This window comes from Embiotoca jacksoni, unplaced genomic scaffold, assembly GCF_022577435.1.
Source record: "Embiotoca jacksoni isolate LCO1_2020_lvr unplaced genomic scaffold, fEmbJac1.0.p SCAF_12, whole genome shotgun sequence".
Classification (NCBI taxonomy): domain Eukaryota; kingdom Metazoa; phylum Chordata; class Actinopteri; family Embiotocidae; genus Embiotoca; species Embiotoca jacksoni.
In genome coordinates, this window is record NW_027185252.1 from 7462437 (window position 1) to 7486802 (window position 24366).

Sequence of the window (24366 nt, forward strand, 5' to 3'; positions counted from 1 at the left end):
TAAGTTGTGCCGAGTTTGCGTAACTACTGTGGTGACAAATTTACATACAATAGTCAATAATGTAGCTTGGGTATTGCAATTGTTGTAATTTAATAAAATTAACAATATAATCAATTTAACGGTTGTTCTGGATTACTCCTCTAAAGTGGGATTGTCTGGTTTTAGTCACAACACGTTCCTGCAAATGTTTCACATTAAAAGCCTTTGTAAGAAATGAAGGGTTTCTGTCTACTGAAACACCACAAAGGGCTTTTAATTTGATGATGCTTGGAGTTAAAAGTTGATCTTAAATGTCAATACGACAACTTTGGTTATTCCATTTCTTTTTAATGGCTTTCTTGCATGACACACACTATGGAGATTACAATCACCCACTCTTATCACAAGCAATAAATACAAAAGAGCCATTGCCAGGCTATAAGCTTTTGAAACTTAACTGGATCTTTTTCACATCATTACAATATGATTTTTTTTTTTTTAATGCTACCACAAATTCAAGTTTTTTTAAGTTACGGTGTTATAATATGAAAACTTCTTGTTATAATGAAATTAACTATTTATTATTATGTCATTACCTCATCGGTAGGCCATTATTTTGTAGTTGAACCTAAGTATATATTTTTCACAAAGGTTAGGTGGACACAGGCATACACGGCTGCTTGTCATTACATTTCAACATAGTTTAACTGAACAGGACGGACTAAGAGAAATATGGCTGATTTGGATGAATTTTTTAAACTAATGTAATTCCCTTAATCAAAATGTTTGTGTGAGACTTACTCGCTCAGAACGCCAATGTGTCAGCAACAAAACAAAGCAGTACAAAGCCATGCGGGCTTCGTTCATCATAAGGTCTCAAACTAAACTCACTCTGTTATTGTTATTGATAGTCAGTGCCTTCAGCGTGTCTTATTTATTAGCCAACAGGGGATGAATGGGAGACGGCCAGGCAGCATATGCAGTACAATCCCAATTTGACCCTGTGTTTTAAAATATGCACACTGGCTGGGCAACTTGGCAGCAACACAGACTTTGGAATTTTATTGATTGCATCACTCGCTGATAATATGATGCATGTCACATTTGACAACACTATAAGAAGAGGGGTCACAGCACTAGGACTAATGAAATTGTTTTGAGAGGGGGGGAGCGGAGAGATGGATGTTGTTTTCTACAACATTAACCTTGCAAATGGCTGCCAGAGACCAGCAATGCCTCATGCCACACACACACACACACACACACACACACACACACACACACACACACACACACACACACACACACACACACTCTCTCCCTGTCAACTCTGGCAACTTCCTCATGGTTAACATTAACACCAAGCCAAAAATCTGAAACCATTAAAAATACCCGTACTCATGCAGGGAGCTAAAATGAAATTATGTATTTCCAAATGAATGGACATTTTATTAGCATCAAAGCAATGCTCGTGGCAAAACAGTGGGTGATTTGAAAAGTGTCTCCTGCTGTCTGACAGCAGGCATGACAGATGAGGTGAGGACGATGTAAAGGGATTGGAATGGAGCACGGGTGGGGTTGGGGTGTTCGGAGTGGCTGCAAAGGAACAGACCTCGAGTTAAATCCCATCAAAATGAGTAATCTTACATAATAATATCCTCATGTGTCTTGATAAGAGCAAACCCCGAACAAGCCGACAGCATCCGTCAGCACGGTCTATGAAAACTCACTAACAATGTTATGGATCCTGAAGGCAGCTATATCCATGGCAAATATGCTCTGTGAACCTCTAATTTGGAAGCTATATCTTCTTTAACGACACCATTACCAGTGGCTATCACCATAACCGCATCCACAGCAACAAACCTCACAAAATCCACGATGTGAGACCACATTAAGATGGCTCCCGTGGACTTGTATCGGAGTGCTGCCGGGCTGTTACACACATGAACAGGCTACAAACCCACACAACCAAAGGCATTAAATGGTCTCTACAGACTGCATTAGCTATCTGGTATTGTTTTAACTGGGAAGTAATTAACTGACTTGGTCAATAGGTGGGATGGAGAGCTAGTCTGCGAGGTGTTTTATAGGTCCCCAGAGTCATGGCTGAGGTGAGAGGGCACGACAGAGCCCATCTATCCAAACTGAATGACCTGACAGATTCTCCACTAAAGGCGCACACTCATATCAATTATTGATGATATAAAAGGACTTTATTTAAAAAAAAATACTGCTGCCACCCATAGCCAAACTGCATAATTTGAATTATACAGATTTGGGTCTGTTTGTGCTCGACTCCGCTCATGTATGCTACATGTTTGTTTGAGAGTACGTGTTTGAATGTGCACCACCGTGTGGGTGTGTGTTAATCAGACATGCTGAATGCGCTCCCTTTTTTTTATTTTTGAACACGCTGTATGGAAAGGCGCTGCGAATCAGTAAATGGCTCCCTTTGCTAATCATCTCTGCTATAGCAAGGGAAAAAGGGAGAGATAAATGTTTGAGTGGAGAGGTTGAGGGCGTCTCTTTCAGACCTGCCCCTGCTGTCTGTGAATAAAAGCCTGAAAAGGAGCCACAACGATAGGCTAGAAGTGAGTCCAACCGGGCTTTGAAAACGCTGCCTCTTTTCCAGGCCTTGGTGCTAATGCATCTGACTCAAAGGCTGTAAGGCAGCGAGAGAGAGAGAAAGACGGAGACGGGAAGAAAGGGGTTGAGAGACAGGGAACTGGTGCTACAGAGGACAAAGAGCTCCAAGGTGTGCACTCGGTATTCAGTAATTGGTAAAAGAAGCTTCATTTCTTACAGTGATTTCCTGTCTTTTTACCATCTCTGACAACCCTGATGCTTTTAATAGGGGCTATTCTGTGCGGCCCCCCCACCCCTCTGAGTCCCCTTGAACACCAACCTGTCTGGCTGCTCGGTGCTCAGCCTGACCACCCCTCCCGTCTCCTTCTCTCCTCACAAAATGGAAAAAGAAAAAAGCATTAACCATATTCTTTCTGTCATTCTCTCTCTTTGAATACCTCAAACCCCTTTAGCTTTAATCATTTCTGGATCAGGCTCAGTCCAAATAAGCCAAGCCATTTTCTGCACTCAATTACTCCCTTAACAGCATCAAAAAGAGAAAGGATTCAGGTATAGTGAGGAGAGAAAGAGGGTGAGAGGGAGAAAATTGTGAAGCATCTTCATCTGCCGAAATGCTTTGAATGCTTCGAAAGGCTTTCTTTTTTAATGAAAAACCAGTAATAAGAGATGGTTCTGACTATAACAAAATGTTTACTGTCTGTTCGCTAGCTGTGAGCTCTTCACTCTCCCCAGATAAATTGTTGAAGAGGGAGAGAGTGAATAAAGGCTTGAAGAAATGGGCCGCCAAATACATTTCCACCGAATCCTACTTTCATTACCAAGGAAAATATATCAGAAGGTACTTCACTCCGAAAGGTATTTTAGTAATACATTACTTTTCTCATAACTACTCTTAACCTTTAGATACAATGCATTCTGGATGAATGCAGCTTCAGCTTGGTGTTCAGATAATGAGACATCCAACCGTTATTTACTGTTGTCTGCCTGAGCAAGATATTTCAAACACGTAGTGTGTGTGTATGTGTGCATGTGTTATTGTGTGTGTATATTCACATATACATGTCTATATATATATAGACATATATAAATATACATATACATATATACATATATATATATATATATATATATATATATGTATATATGCATATACAGTGGGTACGGAAAGTATTCAGACCACTTTAAATTTTTCACTCTTTGTTTCATTGCAGCCATTTGCTAAAATCAAAAAAGTTCATTTTATTTCTCATTAATGTACACTCAGCACCCCATCTTGACAGAAAAAAACAGAAATGTAGAAATTTGTGCAAATTTATTAAAAAAGAAAAACTGAAATATCACATGGTCATAAGTATTCAGACCCTTTGCTCAGTATCGAGTAGAAGCACCCTTTTGAGCTAGTACAGCCATGAGTCTTCTTGGGAATGATGCAACAAGCTTTTCACACCTGGATTTGGGGATCCTCTGCCATTCTTCCTTGCAGATCCTCTCCAGTTCCGTCAGGTTGGATGGTGAACGTTGGTGGACAGCCATTTTCAGGTCTCTCCAGAGATGCTCAATTGGGTTTAGGTCAGGGCTCTGGCTGGGCCAGTCAAGAATGGTCACAGAGTTGTTCCGAAGCCACTCCTTTGTTATTTTAGCTGTGTGCTTAGGGTCATTGTCTTGTTGGAAGGTGAACCTTCGGCCCAGTCTGAGGTCCAGAGCACTCTGGAAGAGGTTTTCTTCCAGGATATCTCTGTACTTGGCCGCATTCATCTTTCCTTCAATTGCAACCAGTCGTCCTGTCCCTGCAGCTGAAAAACACCCCCATAGCATGATGCTGTCACCACCATGTTTCACTGTTGGGATTGTATTGGGCAGGTGATGAGCAGTGCCTGGTTTTCTCCACACATACCGCTTAGAATTAACGCCAAAAAGTTCAATCTTGGTCTCATCAGACCAGAGAATCTTATTTCTCATAGTCTGGGAGTCCTTCATGTGTTTTTTGAGTGCTGCAGAAATTATGTTGTAACCTTGGCCAGATCTGTGCCTTGCCACAATTCTGTCTCTGAGCTCCTTGGACAGTTCCTTCGACCTCATGATTCTCATTTGCTCTGACATGCACTGTGAGCTGTAAGGTCTTATGTAGACAGGTGTGTGCCTTTCCTAATCAAGTCCAATCAGTTTAATTAAACACAGCTGGACTCCAATGAAGGAGTAGAACCATCTCAAGGAGGATCAGAAGAAATGGACAGCATGTGAGTTAAATATGAGTGTCACAGCAAAGGGTCTGAATACTTATGACCATGTGATATTTCAGTTTTTCTTTTTTAATAAATTTGCACAAATTTCTACATTTCTGTTTTTTTCTGTCAAGATGGGGTGCTGAGTGTACATTAATGAGAAATAAAATGAACTTTTTTGATTTTAGCAAATGGCTGCAATGAAACAAAGAGTGAAAAATGTAAAGGGGTCTGAATACTTTCCGTACCCACTGTATATATACACATATACATTAACCAATAGTCGACGAGTTATGCAGGTAATATAATTGATTTAATCACTTACTTTATATTTTTTTATATATTTTATACTATTGTTAACACTGTGCTACATTACAGAGGAATACAAAATGATAATAATGAGATTTTAAAAGATAACTTTTACAAACGCATGCACAAAGTGAGTTGCCTGTTAATGACAACGCTACCAGCAAAAGCTGTAATGAGTTTGAATGTGTCTCAACAACCAGCAAGAAGACTGAACACTTGTTAATTTAGTTCAACACAGTATATTGAATCTTAGCTAATAGCAAGCGAGTATCTGAGAGAGAGTGACAGAGAGGGGAAGATAAGGTGGAAGGTGTACACAATTCAGAAAGCCTATAATATAAAACCTATTGCACAGCGTGTGACCAACGCTGTTGTAACGTTGCATGAACCAGGCCTTTATTTCCCTTATTGGGGCAGTGAAGATGGTGCACACATTTGGAGAATTGTTATGCTGAAACTCTGCTTATGTAGATACTTTCTGGCTGATTAAGCAACTTAATCACGGCTGTCGCGTGCGCTTCACAGTGGCTGCGACTAGGTGCTACTAACGCTACTACTCACATGAGAGAGTTGTTCACTTCCCACAACAAGGGCCTACTGAACATGTCACCCCCTGTTTACACACAAGAACACCTTCCTAAAGGAGAAGGCTTGGCTGGTAACAAATGTTGTAAGTTACTGACAACATGTCTGATTGAGTGCAGTGTAAGGGGATTTTGTTCCTCGGTACGACTAAACGAGTGAAAACTTGGTCGATTAACGGTTAGTAGCATATTGGGGAGCAGCCCTGATGTACATACATATACGTATACACTCACACACACACACACACACACAAACGGTTTCATCAATCGCTTCTGAGTATTTCATGAGATGTATGCAGGAAGTGCATCTAAATAGGTTGCTCTTTTTCGTGAAGTAGCACTCAATCTATAAACATGGGCTTCGGGCTTGAAAATGCTGCCCTGTTTTTCCTCATTGCCCAAATTGCCCACATTGTTCTAAATGCCCGCCAGTAGATACAAATCAAGTATGAAATGTGCGAACACCAACAGAGGTCAATAAAGCATGTCCACAGTAATATAATGTGATTGATTTTCCTCTGCAGCTCTTTCCATACAGGATTCTGCAGTGTGCACGTAGCCGATGATTACACAAAAACTGCTGATGGTTAATCATAATGGCTCAGGGTGAGCACTTTACTTTGGCGCTCCCTCCTTCTCATACACTGTACTCATTTCCCCTCTTACCCAGCTGATGGGCAGTAAGGTCAACATGACATGCATGCCTCCCAGAACGCCATCCATACAGGCGAGAGTGGAAGCGACTGTTTGGATGTCTCACCGAGAGGTTCTACTGGTACTAGTAGTTTCTCTCCACAGTCTCTCATTATATCAGTAGTGCTACAGTGGGTGCTGGGGTCGAACACTGAGCGCAGGGTGGCCGCTTTTCTAGGGTCCTCAACAGAGAAATAATATCTTTGCTTACCAGAGAAATGCAAACAGTAAACAGAGAAAGTAAACAGGTAGATGTGAACCTCTTGTTCTGCAATCAATACCCCGGTCTGGACCGCCGAAGGAACAATTCCACAAAGTGTCAACATGTTTTGTTTGAAGCTACTTTTTATGTTCTGTATAGATGGATCTCCGAACATCGTATTCTTCCTGAAGTATTACATCATCATTCACAAACCTGTCCATCTCCTGTTTTATCTATTGTTGTCCACTTTTATGAAATGAACATCGTCAGTATGAGTCAGGAAGTCGTGTGCTTGTTCCTAACAAGTCTCTCAGCATCACACCTTTTCCTTACCTAATAAAGGCAAATTGCAAAAATACAGGGGATGAGTAAAAATGTGCTGTATTGTGTTGGACTCTTTTGGTAGTAAAGTGGGCCAAGAGAAGTTATAACTTTGGGTTGTGAACAAAAGGCCCCCTGCAATGTCTCCGCAAGCACCTTTAAAAAACATACTCAAAATTATAGCTCTCTTCTTTCCTAAGATGATCATTTACAGCACACGAACAAAGCTGCCAGCTATCTAGGGTGTTAATTAAATCTAGATGCCTTTTAATGCATTTAAACACCCACTTTATATTTTCCACTTTTCATCTATCCACAATGTATTTTACCATTCCCTTATTATGCTCTTTAAAGAAGAAAATCCGGGCCAAATGAATGTTCACAGAGAAGAACAGAAGCTTTGACTCTTAATGGGTATGTTAGCTCGGCAAAGTCGCTAATGGACGATGCTAATTATCACAAGCTTGGAAGGCCTCACAAAGGGAGTGGATCAATATGTGACGTGGCGCGCTCTACTCATTCATAGATGTTGGATGATGACATTCGCTTGAAACATGGCACTAGACGAGAGTGCATTGTAGGGCTGGGATGGTGGTGGTGACTGGGAGGGCGAGGACCAAGAGTGTTCTGCTCTTTCATTTCCAATGTGTGTTGGCTCAAAGAGGATGCCTAATGCTTTCATAAAGGCAGACAACAGGCGAGGGGAAGAGCAATGTGCGCTGGTGGATAAAGGAAAACAAGAGAGCCTCAGTCTTAATGAATCTGGTTGTACTGGGAAGTAAACAGGTAGCGTCTGGAGATGAGAGTGGTGGAGAGACTGTTAAAGAAAACTTCTTAGCTAGGTTAAGGGGCAAAGTCAGATTTTTTTTTCTCAGCATGTTCCTAAAGACTTTATGAATATATCACTTGTTAACTGATCAGTAATGGATCCTGGAAGCTGCCTTACAAAAACAATGAAATATCAAAGGAAGGCCAGTGGAGTTGTACTTCAATAGCTGTTGTTACATACACAATGTTTTTTTCATTCTTATTGATTATTTTGGATCAACTGTTTCCATGGATGTGATCTAATGCATTCTAGTGTTTTCATAATTTGACCCATTTTTTTCCCCCAACTGTATCCTGCAAAAATCCGCCACTAGTCTTCTTATCATTGGCTTTGATCCTCATATTCTCACCCTAACCATCTCACCAACCAAACAACAAAGACATCAAGTACTAGCCAATCAGAGCCAGAGTAGGGCGGGTCTTTGCTGAATAAAATGGTTAATAAAAAAAAAAAGGATGGATAATCATCTGTTCAGGGAAGGATTTGCAATTTTTTTGTTGCTCTTAATCAAGAAACAGCTTGATAACAATGCATGCCAGGTGTCAGTAATGTTCAGTTCTCTAAGAGTTTGTATCATAGATAATCAGCTGTGGTCCAGTTTAGTTTGGAAGCTGCCATTTTTGGAAAAGTTTAGGAAGAAGCATATGTTCCCGCGCATTTAAAATGGAGGGCATGCGCAGAAAGAACACAGACAGTCAATAATCCGCTTTATCGTTAACCAGATACAATTCTTCTTTTGATTTTTTGATTTTAACAAATGGCTGCAATGAAACAAAGAGTGAATAATGTAAAGGGGTCTGAATACTTTCCGTACCCACTGTAGGCTTTGTTTTTTCTGTTAGTTACTGTTTAAAATGTTGCTATTATGTGATAGCAATGAATGAGGCATCACTTAAAATTGTATTTGAAATTTTAACTTAATTTTGTCAGGCATTTTGTAAATGCTGACAGTTATAAGTAAGTCACTTTTTTTGTGTTTCAGTCTGTATGAACATTTGTCGTGAAAGTAAAAGGCACCAGCAATGACACACACTATTGGAGACCCTGTGCAAACCTTTGTTTTAAACCATTCAGATCCATTCTTCTGATGCTCAATTCATCTTGTTGATCACTTAATTGCTGTATAACTTTTTCCAAACTTGCTTGTTTTCCTTGCTTGACCTCCAAAACCAGATCAAAATCTGTTAAAGTAATTCAAATTGAGAAGCAATTTCACCTCCAAATGACAACCGGATCCAATCCAACAAAGCTTTTTCTCATGTCAGCTTGACATGTGCTTTACGTTGTGTGGTAAATCTAAACAGAATAAAGCTTGTTGGACACTTCTGTGTCATTGTAATCTGTAATACTAGTCCCAAAGCCAGATCCTTGGTAGGTGTAGCGTGGGCATACAGCCAAAACAGACAAGTGAACATTCAAACTAAAACATCTGAACAGGTAACTGGATCCTCCACAACTTTGGGGGTAATTTGGACACAGCGTGGCACACTTTCTTTTGGGGCAATATCCTGCTTTGGACCCCTCCTCCTTTCCTTCTCCTCCCAGAGACCCATTGATCCGCTGTCTGGTGAGCCTTGTGTCTCCAGTATCAAGATAATTCCAGGTGGGATTGGTTTTCCCTTGTTACCTTGTAGTTGGGAGACCTGTTCCTGCCCCTTCCTAATTCTCTCCGCCTTAACTTCCCAATGCCAGTGGACACGACCAGCAGACAATGATCTCTTTGTACTCTGTTTCAGGCAGGAAATGGAAGTTGGGAATTGAAAAGGTTGTGGCTGAAAGGCTTGAAGATGCTTCTTTTCTCAATCAACTACATGCACATTTAAAAATACCATGTCTGATATTGGAAGGCATGCCTTTGTACATGCTCATCTTGGAAATCCATGTGAAGTATTTGATCTTTCTATCTCCTAAATCACATTGATGTGACTCATCTGTTTGACCAAATCCAAATAAGACATACAGAAATCATCTCATTCAATTCCTTGTTTTCTTAATCAATATGACTCTGATTTTCCTTTATTTCTTATCTATTGTCCTCCTTCTTGAAAGTAACAATATCTTGAAAATATTCTCATATTTTCATCCGCTCTGCCTGTTTGTTTGAACTTTTAAGTCTCGTCTTTCTGCTTCCTTCGGTAGCTGCTTCACAAGTTATTAACCTCTATTCCCCACTACGCACATGCGCGTTCATTTTGATATTGACCTAATTTATTTGACATTTAAATCATAATACTGCGTTATCTGTAATATATTTATGGTCCGGTTAGGACATATCAAAATAAAAGAGAACATAGTTTTAAAGTGCACAACCAGTTTGTTAAGAAATATGCAAATTGCTGTTACTTTCCCTTTTTCTTCAACTGTGCTAAACCAAAAATAAACAACTGAAGGGTTATACAGCCTAATTACTTTTTTTGTATCTTTAAGAAAGCATGTATGCATGACTGCAAAAATGGCAATCATACTCACAAAAACCTGTGTACTATTCACCAAAATAGGAATTTGGGCTGCCTGTGACACTGGACATCTCTTTTATCCAGCCCTCTTTTCCTCTTGCCCTGGAATAATGCCACAAGAGCTTCCTTCACAAAAGTTCCCAGCACACAGCCAATTCTTATTTTCCTTCCATTGTCCCTGCTGGACAACACAAACAAGCAAACAAGGCTTGAGAGTGCATCATTTCATTTCCATATAGATGAAATGTGTGCAATGAAATAAGCAAGTGTCCATTTGTACACAAGGCACAATGGTTTTCATCTTGATGCTTCAGTTTTGTTCAAAGTGCTCCATGAATTACCTGAACAAAACACTAGATAGGATGATATTCACTGCATTGTAATTCTAAAAGGGTACTAATAGATTTTGCCAGTGTCCAAGCACTTGAGACATGAAAGAGGTTAAAGCAACATAGGAACTGAGATGATAGTACCCCCTCTTCATTATTATTTACACCAGATGTCATTATACTCACTTATCCACACTTGTGTCCGTGTCCAGTTCCTTCTGGGTCTTGTAGTGCTATATGTGTGGAGTAGATTCTGTATGGGGCACATTTTAAATCTACATGGACTGATTATACCCACTGAGCAATCACATATCTAAGACTTAGGGAAACCTTTCACAGAGATGGAAACCTAAAAAAACAACCAACAGTTTGCAAATTTATTCGGCCCTAGCACAGACGCTGGACATATAAATTCAGATTTTAAAGAAATTATTAGCTGCAAAATACTCTGTCAACAGAAGTAAAAACATCAGCCATTCCAGAAAATGGTCCAATGCAACATATAAGGTGCGAGCAAAGGTTAGGAGATGTGCCTATGACCAAAAATCCCCCTGTGCAGCTATGCACTGCTCCCAGCGTATTTGCCAAGCTTGGATGCTCCCCAGAAGTCCTGTTCTGTAACTGTGTCCCGCATAATAAGCAGTTTACTTTGGATATCCTCATAGAGCCAAAATTAAGGCCCTTCTGTCCCAACTTGATTTTGGGCAACGGAAAGATGTTGCAGGGAGCAAAATACAGCAAGTAGGTTGGGTGTAGAGCAACAATTCTGTTATTGCGAGCAATAAACTCATTTTCAAAGCACTGTGAGCGGGTGCATTTGTAATTTTGGAGAACTCAGTTAACATTGCACCGCAGTATCAAGTCGTTTGTGCCTCTGAGACACTTCAGAATGGCACAGTAGAACTTGGCTTTGACAGTTTAACTTTGGTGGATGAATCATGATGCACAAGAAAGAAAACCACCAGCAAGCTCTTGGTTGCGCTTCTGATCTGACTCGCCTTCTTTGGTCTTGTACAGTGACGTCCTGCCCCTCTTGCAACGCGAATGCCACTCAAAACACCTCGCCAAATGATGTAACTTTGAAAACGTACTGCCGAAACTTGTTGCTTCCCCCTGGGTCATGTGTATTACTGTGCTGCACTTCCTTTGTGGATATCAGGAACCGTCTCTGAACTTATTGATCGCACCTCGTATAGATGTTGAAGTAAAAAAAAAACTCTGCTGGTGGATGTAATTATCAGTCATTCATGATGTTATGTTGAAGGAGGTCGGTGTGGCTGAATGGGTCAACAAAATGTTGGATTTGACTTGGGATAGTGCTGTTCATTTGAACCATGGACTGATTTTGAACAAGCAGAAGTGGATTGAGACACGCCTTAAATGTACCTGTGACATGCTGTCGACCTTGCACTTAGAATAAAGCTCTATATGTGTTTTTCTGAGGGGCAATGATTAAGAACATATTTTGCAGTTTTATTTTCTAGGACATGTTGGCCGAGACACGTCGACTGAAAGCCTGATGCAGTACTATAAACCAACGAAGCCATGAGTAAGGGATAAGGTTGGAAACACGCAAGGAGTCAAGCACGTCTGTAAAAGGCTTGAGATAAATTTTATAATTATATTACTTAAACTTAAAGGACAAGACAGACTGAAGTATTGGTAAAATCTGAGAAAAAGTATAGACCTCAGAAACCTCTATAGAGTTCTGGTAGATGCAATGATCAAGGTTTATATTCCTTTGATCTGCACAATCCCAGTTCTTTACCAAACCTCTCAAGACCAGTTCCTGTGCTTACACACACCAGTATCTCTCATCTTCTGATGAAAAAGCTTGTGCGCTACACACAGCGAAACAATATTTCACTCCCAGGTTCCAGGTCTCATTTGAAGAGATCACATCAGGACATGAAAGCATTCTTTTTTCCTTATATCCAACCCCACTCATGTTTGCCTGAAGCGTCGATCCTCTGATGGTGGTAAATGAGTTAGAGACAATCCAAGTCTTGGGTAAATGGAGTAGTGAGCTGTTAATGCTGCTCGAGTGGTTGTAACAAAGGACATGAAAAGACATGAAATGCAGATATCTAAAAAAAAAAAAAAAACACCACACTGTCTTAGACATGTTGGATGATTGGAGATAAGCACAGACAACACATTAGCAAGATGCGCAGAACTGGAGAAAGCCAACGTGCGCCACATCCATTAAACTTTACCCAAAACTTACTTCAGTTTTAGTATCCAACTGCTGACAACAGTTGTTAGTCAGTTGTCATGATTATTGCGGCAATATCTAATTAAGCATCCCGGGATAAAGTATGCTAATGTACCCGTTGAATAACTTTTCTCCTCTCATAAGAGGTTAGTTGTTTTTAATCTCACCCAATTAGCACATTAAACACAAAGCGCTACAGAACCGAGCAGCACTGGAGAAAATGAGCCCACCAATCTAATTGGGAATTAATGAATGCTTTAAAGTGCTAGCAGCCAGTGCAATTGTAATTCAAAACAGGACAAAATTAATCACAATAATTTCTGGGAGAGAAAGTTAGCATTAACATAATTGAAGCAGAAAAGATAAAAAGGCCATGGCAGCATAGGGGAGCAGGACTAATCAGTAATCCACCATGGAGGAAATTGTTTGTTATTCCAATTAATTATCTACAGTACTTAATCACCTAAATTGCAACTGAAAACAATTTTTTTGCCCTTTTCTGTAGCTTTCATATCACAGAAGATGAACTGTCCAAGGTTGTTCATTGGTGGGTGGGAGTGGGGTCACTATAATGGCTTCAATGGGAGCAGAAGAGTTGAGATTTTGTTATGACAAAACGCTGCATGTGCACTGTTTAAACCAAACACTTGCAAATTTTAATTATGTGCATGCTTACCTTTCTCATTTGTTCCCCTTACCGTCCCATCTCAGAGACTTACTGCCTTTCACGTTTGTGTGGGATAAGAGATACGCTCTTACACCCCGAGCTTGTGAATAAACAGCTTGAAAAATTTGAATTCATTGCCGGCGATATAGTCTGCAGTCTCCTTTGTGTTTTACAGTCCCATTGCAGGTATGATAGTCCTGAACAAGCGGCAACATTTATCCTGGACACGGGCGTGATTGTAATGATGTTGGGAGAGAATGTATCTGTTGCTTTCAGAGCATCTGTTGCCAATGCAGGCGCGATGGCATTAGCAGCAAAAAGCCATGGAACATTAACCGCTCCCAACAGAACTTCCAGATGGATTTTGTTCTAATGGCATCATTATACGCTAAATTAAAAGGCGGGTAAATGGAAGTGTAAAAATTTAAATGACTGAAGAAAAAATCTCTCAAGCTTGAGCTGTCTTTAGTGGAGGCCTCCGACAGAGAGATTGGGAGCTGAGCCATGCAATGAGTGTTAATCATACGCATATATAACACAGTAATGAAGAAATTAATAGTACAGTAGGATGACAGTACACATTACACTCTGTTATGTTTAACGCACCAGCTGAGACTGAAATGGCTGCATTGCAGATCATGTGTTTAACTTACATGTTAACCTCTTAGATACTCTTTAAGTCATTTCTCATGTTAATGTGGTGATTTTATGAAATTATCTTAACCTGTATGTTTTTGTATTTATTTAAATAGTTATAACAATTCTTTCTTATCAAAAAACCAATTTATTTTAATAAAAATAGTAGTGAAGAGGTAACCTTTCCATATATTTCCATACTTCTTATTTTACATGTTATTTGGGTTAGGTATGAACAAATACTCTTTTTATTCATCAAAACGTTTGTTCATTCATAGACAAAGACATTTACATTCACTTCAATTATGTCAATGACATGTATTTGTTTATGAACACGGCCTTTATTGAGAAGCAGCCATCTTATTTTACTTCTGTACAATATCATACTCAATCTAGTGACTGGCCATCACTCGTGTGCACTGAGCTTGGAAGATCTGCTTTTAGTTTCTATGCTCTGACGACCTGGAGATCTTTACAAAGCACCCTAAAAAGGAATTATTTTTTTAAAACCAAGTCAGCTTCTGCTTGTACCTGTTTTGACTGAATTGTCTTCAGTATTTATGTGTATAATTTTAATCAATTGCATATACAGTGTTTATTTGTATTAAATAATTGCTTTTAAGTCAAAACAAAAGAGAAATGCAAATTAGAGTCTAGAGAAGTCTTGACTAGATTTGTGTTAAGGTACTATCAACTCCATTGCTCTCTATATGCGTATATAGAGCATATGAAAGCCAATTATATTATAATATGTTATACAGATATCTCTTAGAGCAAAGCATAATTTTCTGTCAAAGATTTCTGAAACATGTCACCAGTTAAAAATCATATCTTCAAGTAAGTCTCCAAAAATTTGGGAAGAGTCAGAACATTAGGATTGACGACCTCCAAAGTTGACTACGTGAAGTCTCACTGCCTGTCCTCCTCTTGCAACAAAGAAGGGAAGCATCAGTGAAAGTGGTGCATAATACACAGAGACGTGAGTGCAACATGCAACTGTGAGTGCAGACTTGGGGTCACCTGGGGTATTGACCCTGACTGAGACCTTCTGACCTGTGTCTGGGCCTCAACATACACTCATGGCCTTAACCTTTACCCTTTGACAAGCTGTTGTGTCCAAAATCATCTACGAGATCCATGTCTAAGGTCTGGTTCTCTCTTGGATCGATCGAAATCGAGCAGTGCAATTTTCCAAGGAAAGAACTGGGTCATTGGCATATAGAGGTCATCAGATGATATGCCATATCACAGATCTTATTTCATTGATTTGGAGTTTTCATCATCCTTCAGATAAATACTTCTTTTTTGAATTCCTAACAAGGCAAGTTGTTGCTTGAGAAAAAGACAATCACAATTAGCGCACCTGATTTTATGCTTTTTATGCAAAGCAACCGCATTTCTTTGTTCATACTGCTCTCAGAAAAAGAGCTTCAACTACAGTAAATGAGGCTATGTTTTACAGCAGCGGCTCAGCATTCTGTATTGCTGTGGGAAGGGTCGGCAGCACTCACTGTTGTGAAGAGGGATGAAAGAGAGGGAGTTTGAGCTGCTACCCTCTGACCCGATAATTAAAAAGGGGAGATTCAACAAAACGCCATTATCAAAACAACTCTCCTAAACCAATTTAACACGACTTACTTCCTGAACACATCACAGCTAATGTAACTGAGCAACCCTCTTGGTGATGATTGCGACTAATGTTCATATTGTCTACATTTAGCATGTTTTTATTTTAATTGTGGGTCATTTTTTTTTACTCTGCTCTTATGCGGCTGCGACTGCTATCATTCACTCTTTATCTCGTCAAATAGGCAGATTTCAGCTGTGTTTTCTGTGGACCCTGCATCATAACTTTGCTGCCATTACCATTTGTGTGAATTTACCTTTCATGTGAAAGATCAGTTTTGAATGATTTCCCCCATGTCTACCTCCTGCTCCTCACCCAGTTTTGAGAGTGCCTTCACCATGTTTGTCAGCCTTGACAAAAGCTTCATTAGAGAGTCCCAGCCGTCCTGGTAATTGGGCCCATTTATTTCAAAGGTACATTTAATGGTGTCTCTTATTTTACAGCGGCGTGCTGAGGATTAAAGTACAGTAGATCACAATGCCCCTTCTCTCATGGTTCTATTTTCTTCATTTTAGAGGTGCTCAATTATTGAATTATTTTCACTTTTTCTTTCATCTGTAACATACAATAAATTGTACGGTCCTCTTTGGTTAATGGTGGTGGTGGTGGTGGGTGTCTGTGTGCATGTGTGTGCGTGTGTGTGGTTGTACATCCTTGTGCACTGCATTCATGTATGTGTGAGCATGCATATTGTGTATGTGCCTGTATTTGTTCATGTATTAAAAATTTTTTTCATTGTATATACTGTAAATATGTGGCTTTACTTCTGAGAGTGTGTCCTGTATATGTATGTGACACCATGTAATTTCTGTCTATATTATGTCTGGGTCTGCATCTTGTGCATGCTTGTCTGTATCTTGCGTGTGTGTGTGTGTGTGTGTGTGTGTGTGTGTGTGTGTGTGTGCGTGTGTGCGTGCGTGTGTGTGTGTGTGTGTGTGTGTGCTTTAAAGGGTATTTCCATATCTACTACAGAGGAGGGTCGTGCCAGACACCCCTCAATCCTTTTGTTATACACCCCAAAACATCAAAAGCCACGTAAGCAACCAAGGTGGAGAGAAATTACTTTGTGTGTGATTTCTCTGCCCCTGACTCTCCTGTCAGCTCTCCCCTTTATGTGGGTAATTGTGGGTGATTATTTTAACTGTGAAAAGGGTAGCAGGTAATAGAGGCTGATTAAATCCAATGGACAGCAGCCCAGACAACCCTTAAGACACAGCCGTGTAATAATAGTGAGAGCCAGCATCACCTACACAGCCTGTCCACTCACCTTATTTTCAGTGACATGGGGCCAGATGCAATTTAATGCATTTATTGTGGTGTTGGTCCCTATATTGACAGCTGTAAACAGTTGTGGTTAAATTGAGCCCTGCCATGGCTCTCGATGGTAAAGCTTATGTTACAGTGACAAAATGTGCCGGTATATTCCAAAATGAAAAGAATGCACTCGCACATGCACACACACATACTGATGCACATCGTCAGGGAAATGATATACTATCATTTGGCAACCACTGGCTGACACAACAGGGATTAGTGTCAGTGCAGACGTCTTTCTTTCAAAAAAAAAAAAAAAAAAAAACTAATATGAAAAGTGTTACTGCCAAGAAGCATGAACTCCTCATTTTTCATTTCTAAACAAGACACCTTGTAATCTCAACTGAAGATATCCTGTTAAAAGGCCTGTTGGAACAAGTAGGGTACAGTCATAATAGATAAGCAAGTGACACCTTTATGTGAGCAGCTTATGAAGTGCTAATTTGTTTATCTTAATCAGTGGTAACGTTTATATGACAGATGACATTGTGTAAAACATGCAATTGTTCATATGCGTACTCAACTTTACATACTTCCAGTAATAGTATGGCAAACAAATTTCCCTTTACACTGCACAATATGCCACAGCAATGTAGACGCCTAAAGTAATAACTCGTGCTTTATGATTAATGTATGAATTCTACCGACATTTATCTTTGGCTTTCAATTTATGGGAAATTTCCCTTAAACATGCATTTGTGATCGTAATCTGAATAGAATCGAAAGCGTTAAAAACATCAGGAAGCTTTGAATAAGGGGCTATCTAAAGGTGAAACAGGCAGGCAATACTTCAGCTGAATGGCATTATGTGAAGGTCCACGTGAAAATGACCCTTTGAGTTAATGGCCAGATGAAATGGCTCACTGCATTGTTGGTCACACGGCTTGTAAACAAATGGAAACTTCTGCTAAACGTAATCAACATATAATCCTTCTGTCTTTTCATGCATTCATTTCCTAAATCAAAAGCTTCTATAGAAAGAATTGAGTTTTATTTCAGCTTTAACATGTTGATATTTTACATGTCCATGTTGCATCCTCTCTTGAAAAAGTTTCACACCAGGAACAATGAAAACTCAGTCGTGTTGCCTGAAGCTACTTCCAAAATGTGGGTGACTATTTATTTAGAAAAAACTCTCCAGAAATTAAATCATCATCTACTGAGTTTGGAGTGAATTCTAAATGTGATCTTTATTGATTAATGGAGCTGGTTGAACAGGCCATGAGCACAAAGAAGTCAGTTTGTTGGTGGTGGGCTACGGCTGATATATAAATCACGTCTCCTTCATGCTATTAACTTTTGGAGCTATAGGGAGGTTAGGAGAGAGGCTGCTGCAGGAACATCCCCTACAGAGACCCTTGGTGGATGAGGGACTTTACACCCAAGTAAACAACTCTGCCTGCCCAGAGGGCAGCACCAACAATATCCCATCCATTACAAAGAGTAGAGAAAGAAAGAGGGTGGGAAACAAGGAAGGGAAAGAAACAACAAACATTTATTTACTGTCACCGTTGTCATTTTTTCAGCCATTTTTTTCATGATTTACGATTGACTCAGAGAGAGGCTTGAGGTGAATGGATTGGGTCAGGTGAATTGGTCCTGGTATGGAAGCAGCTGAGAGGTTGCTTTTACAAAGAACCAGAATATATAAAAGCATAATAGAGACAGAACTTTCATCATAATGACAAAAATATGAGAGGTCACTTTGTCAAAAGCTTGTAGCACTAGGATACAATAAACAAAAGAAAAAAAAGATTATATCCAAGGAAAGTAAAAACTGCATCACAAACACCTACCTTAACATTAATATGAATGCTTTTACAGAACACCCAACCACAACTATCATTACAGAGAGGAAAAGCTGTCTCAGAAATTTGGCAAAAAAAAACCCTCAAAGAATTCCTCAATCAAACATAAGTTTTCCCCTTGATGAAAGAGACACACCCGTCATCTCCACGGCTCTTGTGGGTTATGAATTATGTCTGTAGGCTCCTGTGGGTTGTGCGATAATGGCAGTCTGATTATTTTAACTACTGCTGTCCACCGAACATCTCACTTGAGGAGGACAACCTCACATTCCAGAAATGTCTGTAGATGTGCGATAACTTTTTGGAATAGCATGAAAACCACTGACATTACATGATATGCAATATTCATTGGCCTTTAAAGCCATCTATTCTTTGGCCATAATAAGAAACTAAAATTATACTAAACAACCAAACATGTACATTCATGATAACATTTGACTGACGTTTCTACCCTGTTTAATCAAAGGACTTGGATATTTTGGTCGTGTCCTTGGCAAGTGTGCATGACCAGATTGTATGCTGTGTCTGATGGTACAGAGCATGTCTGGGATGGAAAATACAGTATAAGGTAACCCAGTCTTCCAGCTATGAACTCACCTGGATAAAGTGACCTGATACAGGATGTATCGTCTTTGCCTTTAAGGGCCAAAGAGACATTTTTTTTTAACTGATTTAAAATTATGTCTAGATTTGGACTATTTCATGGAGAACCAACATCAATGAAAGACTGTTAAGATTAAGCTCATTAGCTCATACACTGTACATGAAATATTTTCTGGATATTCATATATTAATCCTCATGGCTGGCTTAAATCAAAACCGTGACGTGAGCGGTTCTGGGTTGTATTTAAAGGGGAAAAAAAAAAGTTATAGTCTGGGTCTTCCCAACGGACTTATTTGGCTTTGGTTTGATAGTGCCACAGTAGACGGAGATAATACATCTATTACAACCCAGTATCACGCCAAAGTGTGTAACACCCCTGTCAGTCCACTAGAGGATACTGTGGCAGTGTCAGGTTTTGCCGAGCATATGCATGAAAAGTAAGGTGTCGTAGGTTTGCAATATAGAAATCGCGTGGTGAAATTCAGGAAAAGACCGTCGCTTGGGTTACATTAAGTAATTTTATACAAGTATTGTTACGAACTTTACTTAACTTAGTTAACATATGATACGTAAATTAAATACGTAACATTATGTATGTAACTTGCTTTCATTATCTAAAAGAAATCCACGTTAACTGTTGCTTACTCAGACTCAAACACCGGTCATCTGGGGGAAAGCTCTGGTTGTTCCATCCACCTACCGCCGACCTCCTCCCAACTTTATAACTTTTTGTACTTTGTCATCTGACCTCCCTCCAAGCGGCAGCCAACAGTAATGTCACCCATTGGTTTGTGAACTGCCGTTATGAAAACTCAAATTTGACTTTTTGGCCGTCGCCATCCTGCTAGCTCCGAGCTGTTTGGAGCCAGAGGTGACTATATTAGGATGAGCTGGGAAGAAACGAACAGTGGATCTGACTTGATCTGATTGGAAACCCAAGAACACTGCACCCCGCCGACTTATAGTGGGAACCTGACTGCACCACAGACCTGTCAATCAAACACACGCCCCCAGAAATATGGCTTTTTGAGGACTCATATCTGATTAATGACAGGGTTATTTTCAGTTGGATCACCAGAAAACTAATAAGAAGGATTAACTTTAGCTAACAAGATCATAATAATTTGTGGAAAGACTTTAGTGACTTTGTATTTCATAAGAAAAGTTGAATGTGAGTCTATGGAGTTTTTTTTCCCGAGCCAACCCCTAGAGGCAGCCGGTGGTATTGCGCTCTATGGCACTTTCACATCAGCCTCTTTTTTCAGACCCACAAGTTACGCCCACTTTTATAAACATTCTGTGCCTCCATCTCATGACCTCCTTCTTCAACCCTGGTCATATCTCTATCATACTTTTTGTGCCTCGGTGAGGCAAAACGTAACACAGACCCAGACACAGGCCCATTTAATGTATTTCTCTCTGTACATGATTTCCCTCGTGCTGCTGCTGTACTGTCTCTCCCTTAATCTGACAACATTTACTTTAGACTTGTTCTGTGTTGAAAATGATATGAACAAAGTTGCTGGGTCTGGCCTATAATGACTGCTGTGGTGACTATTATGCAAAGGAAAAGAGTGCTTAGTCAGACATGTTTAATTGCCCCCGGATTAATGTAAAGGAGTTCATTCTGATAGAAGCTTTTTTTTTTTGCTTGTTGGAAATTACAGATAATGGAGTTAAGATGACATTTTAGGCGTTGCATTGTATTATTTGTGTTTTTTTGGACTGAAGACATTTGACCTATGAGCCATATTTGCGATGAGAATTGAAAAAGTAAAGGTAGAATGGCAGTGGGGAGAAAAGGAATGGAAAGAAGAGGTACAGCAAGTGATTATTGAGAAGACAAAGACCCCGCTGTCTTGGGCCTGACAGCACCCTCTACATCAGGTGCCCCCCATCCCTCCCTCCATCCATCCCCAAGCTCGCCATCCAATTCCATCCAGACAAGGGAATTTCCTCCTCCCCACCACCCACCCATCATCCATTTATTCCTCCATTCATCTCTCTTTTCCCCCAACAAATGGAAATAATAATACACAACAACACAACAACCAACAGTTCGCTGTCCCTCCTTTTTCCAACCTCCCATCCAAAGCTCAGCTCCTCAGAATGACGGGTCTTTTGATCAGACCTCTCAATTCAGTCCCAGTGGGGGAAAGAGATACGTCTGAATCACGCAAAGAATGTAACTGGCAGGTTTTGGTGTGGTCTAGTCATCCTGTCTGCCAGTGAATTCCGTACAGTGCAGGCCAACAGTCGAGACGCCTGTGCTAAAGCAAGTATTTGGTGTCGCAGACAAAGCTGGTTTTGCATTACATTAGATTATTCAGACACTTTGAGACAACTGGCCAACTCACAATAGAATTACAGATGAAGCGCTTGCTTATAGAGGTTTACATTCTTAAGATAAGCAAGGACAGGAGTTGTTGACTATGTGCCTAAACATTGTCTGGGTCAGTTCCAGGGGACATGAACTAGATAGCTGACTACTCTTATCTGTGGATTTCCCCATGCCTTCAATCACAGCTCGGGCTGTTATTACTGAATACGTTTTTTGTTTGTGAAATATAAGCAACCTGAGATTTTTGACTCACAAACACCAAGTGTTGCATCGTGTAAAAGGTGAAAGCAGAAAGTGGATTCGATGGTGATGGTTGACTGATGGCACAGGCATTAGTTAGAAAGTAACATCTGCTTCTTTATCACTAACCGTGGTCTAGATGCAGACAGATGTATGCACACTATGCATGAAGTCATGGAGTCAAATTTCTTCTGCTCTGGTCTGTTAAGAGACTTTGCTCCAATACATTTTCTGTTCCTTAGGTAAAGGTGCCCATTTTTTGGATACTTTTGGTGGCATCCTGTAGTTTTCAGGCATACAATTGTATCATTCTTATTTTTATGTATTTTACAAACAGTGTCCAGTGCAGTTGAAATATAGTTTGGGTTGCTACTTTCCTTTGTCTGCTCTGCTGACGCATCTTTAAATTCCTACTGATGAGTTTTAACCTGGACAAGCTGTTTCTAGTTCAAGGATAATGCCTGGAATACTCTGTCTTTCTATTATTGTCCACACACACACAAGAACTACAGCATGTCGATAGTTTTTTTTGTGAATCTTGCGATAAAAAAAAAAATCTTGATTTTCAGCTGGGTTTCTCAAAAATCGCAACGCAATTCTTTGCAGAAAAATTGCAGGAATTTGGAAAAATTTTAAGTCAAGGAAAAAAATTCTTTGCAATTCTTTTTAAACAATTAACTTGTAAAGAAGGAGTGATATGTATAATTTCTTATGATTAGAAAAATACTGCACACAAATAGCTGGAAATATTTTAGTTCTCATCTTTAAGAATACACAGGCTCAATTTCTGTAAAAAAAAAAAAAAAACAAGTGCCGTAAATTTCTTTTACAAAAGGTGCAATACAAATAAAGTTTATTATAAATTGCACAAATACCGTGTGAACAAAAACAACATAACACCTAGAAGGCTGTATAAACTCATTTAATTTAAACACAGGGAAGTGCAGTGAAATTGAATACAGTGGCCATGTCAAAGGAACATGTCACTGTGCAGTCACTGGTGTGCATGTCATACTTTTGTACAGGAATGGTGGTGTTCAGCAAGCTTTAACAAGGTTTGTCTACACAGGCAATATGAGTTCGAAGGATTAGTTCACAAAAAGGTAAACCTTTAGTTCCACTGGAAGTGTTTTCAGTCTAAAGGGTTACAAAGATTGCTCTAGTGTAGTGCACGCCTGCTACAGGTGATACGGAGGCAAAATAGTGCTTAGAAAAAGGCACATTCCGATATCTTTCCCTGCTCATAGATTGTGACCCTCGGGGCGCAGACAGCACACAAAAGAGTTTTAGCTCACACTTGTGACCCAGTGAGCTATGTGCCCTACAGCATGAAACACAAAGGGAAGAACACAGGTGATTCTACACATGCTCCTGTCCTGCTTTTTCAACACTTGTACTCTCTGTCTCTGTCATCCCGTGCTACTTAGTGACATCAACCTCTGGCACACTGACAGGCTAGTCCAGGTTTCAGTTTACAGAGCGACAGTGAGGATCCGAGAGATCTTCCGAATGCTTTTTAGAGTCGTTCTTTCACAAATTTGTATTATTATATTTACAATTATTTACCGTGTAACACTAAGCATTGCCTGAGTAGCTGTAACAGTCAGTAAAGCAAGTATTTAAAGGAATAATGTTTCCAAATTTAAGGGGATTTTGGATGGCGGTGTCACTTTCTTCTTCTCTGAATTTAGTTTCAATTATACCAATGGACAATACAATGGTCTCTCGAGATATGTCGATAAGAGGTCGAGACCTGAAACTGAACCCATGTGCCTGGAGTTTCAGGCACAGGTAATCTTTCACAATTTTTTTTCGTCCTCCACACCCAAACAAATTCATGTTTGAATCTCTGGCTTAATGTCTTAAACGCTTCTTAACAGCTGTTTCCGTGATTTGATTGTCTGTAAAAAGCTACACGTGCAACAAGGAAAAAGAAAGACAGACGGCAAGAAGGAAAGATGAAAAGAAGGAAAGAAGAAATAAATAAATAGGGAAGGAAAGAGAGAAAGAAAGAAATGCACAGATATCACAGACAGTCTATTTAACTGGCATTGAGTAATGACACATACTTTGTGTGTGCTGGGGATGTGTCATCACCTGCATGTTTGCCATTCAATCCTCACAGCCTTTTCCTTGTTAATTTACACAATAGCTGAACATGAGCATGCATGGGGCCACAGTTTTACCTGGAGCCAACAGTGCTCAGTTACAAGTGAACCCAGGATAGAAAGGTAAAGCCATATCAGCGAGGGCCGAGAAGCACAAAGTTCAAGGAAGGAAATGTGCTCATGTGTGCATAAATATTTTTTATAATACTAAGATATATGGTGTGTCAACGAATAACAAAATCAGTGCATCAGGATACAAATTAACAGGTAGAGAAGGATGTTACAGAAAAGGG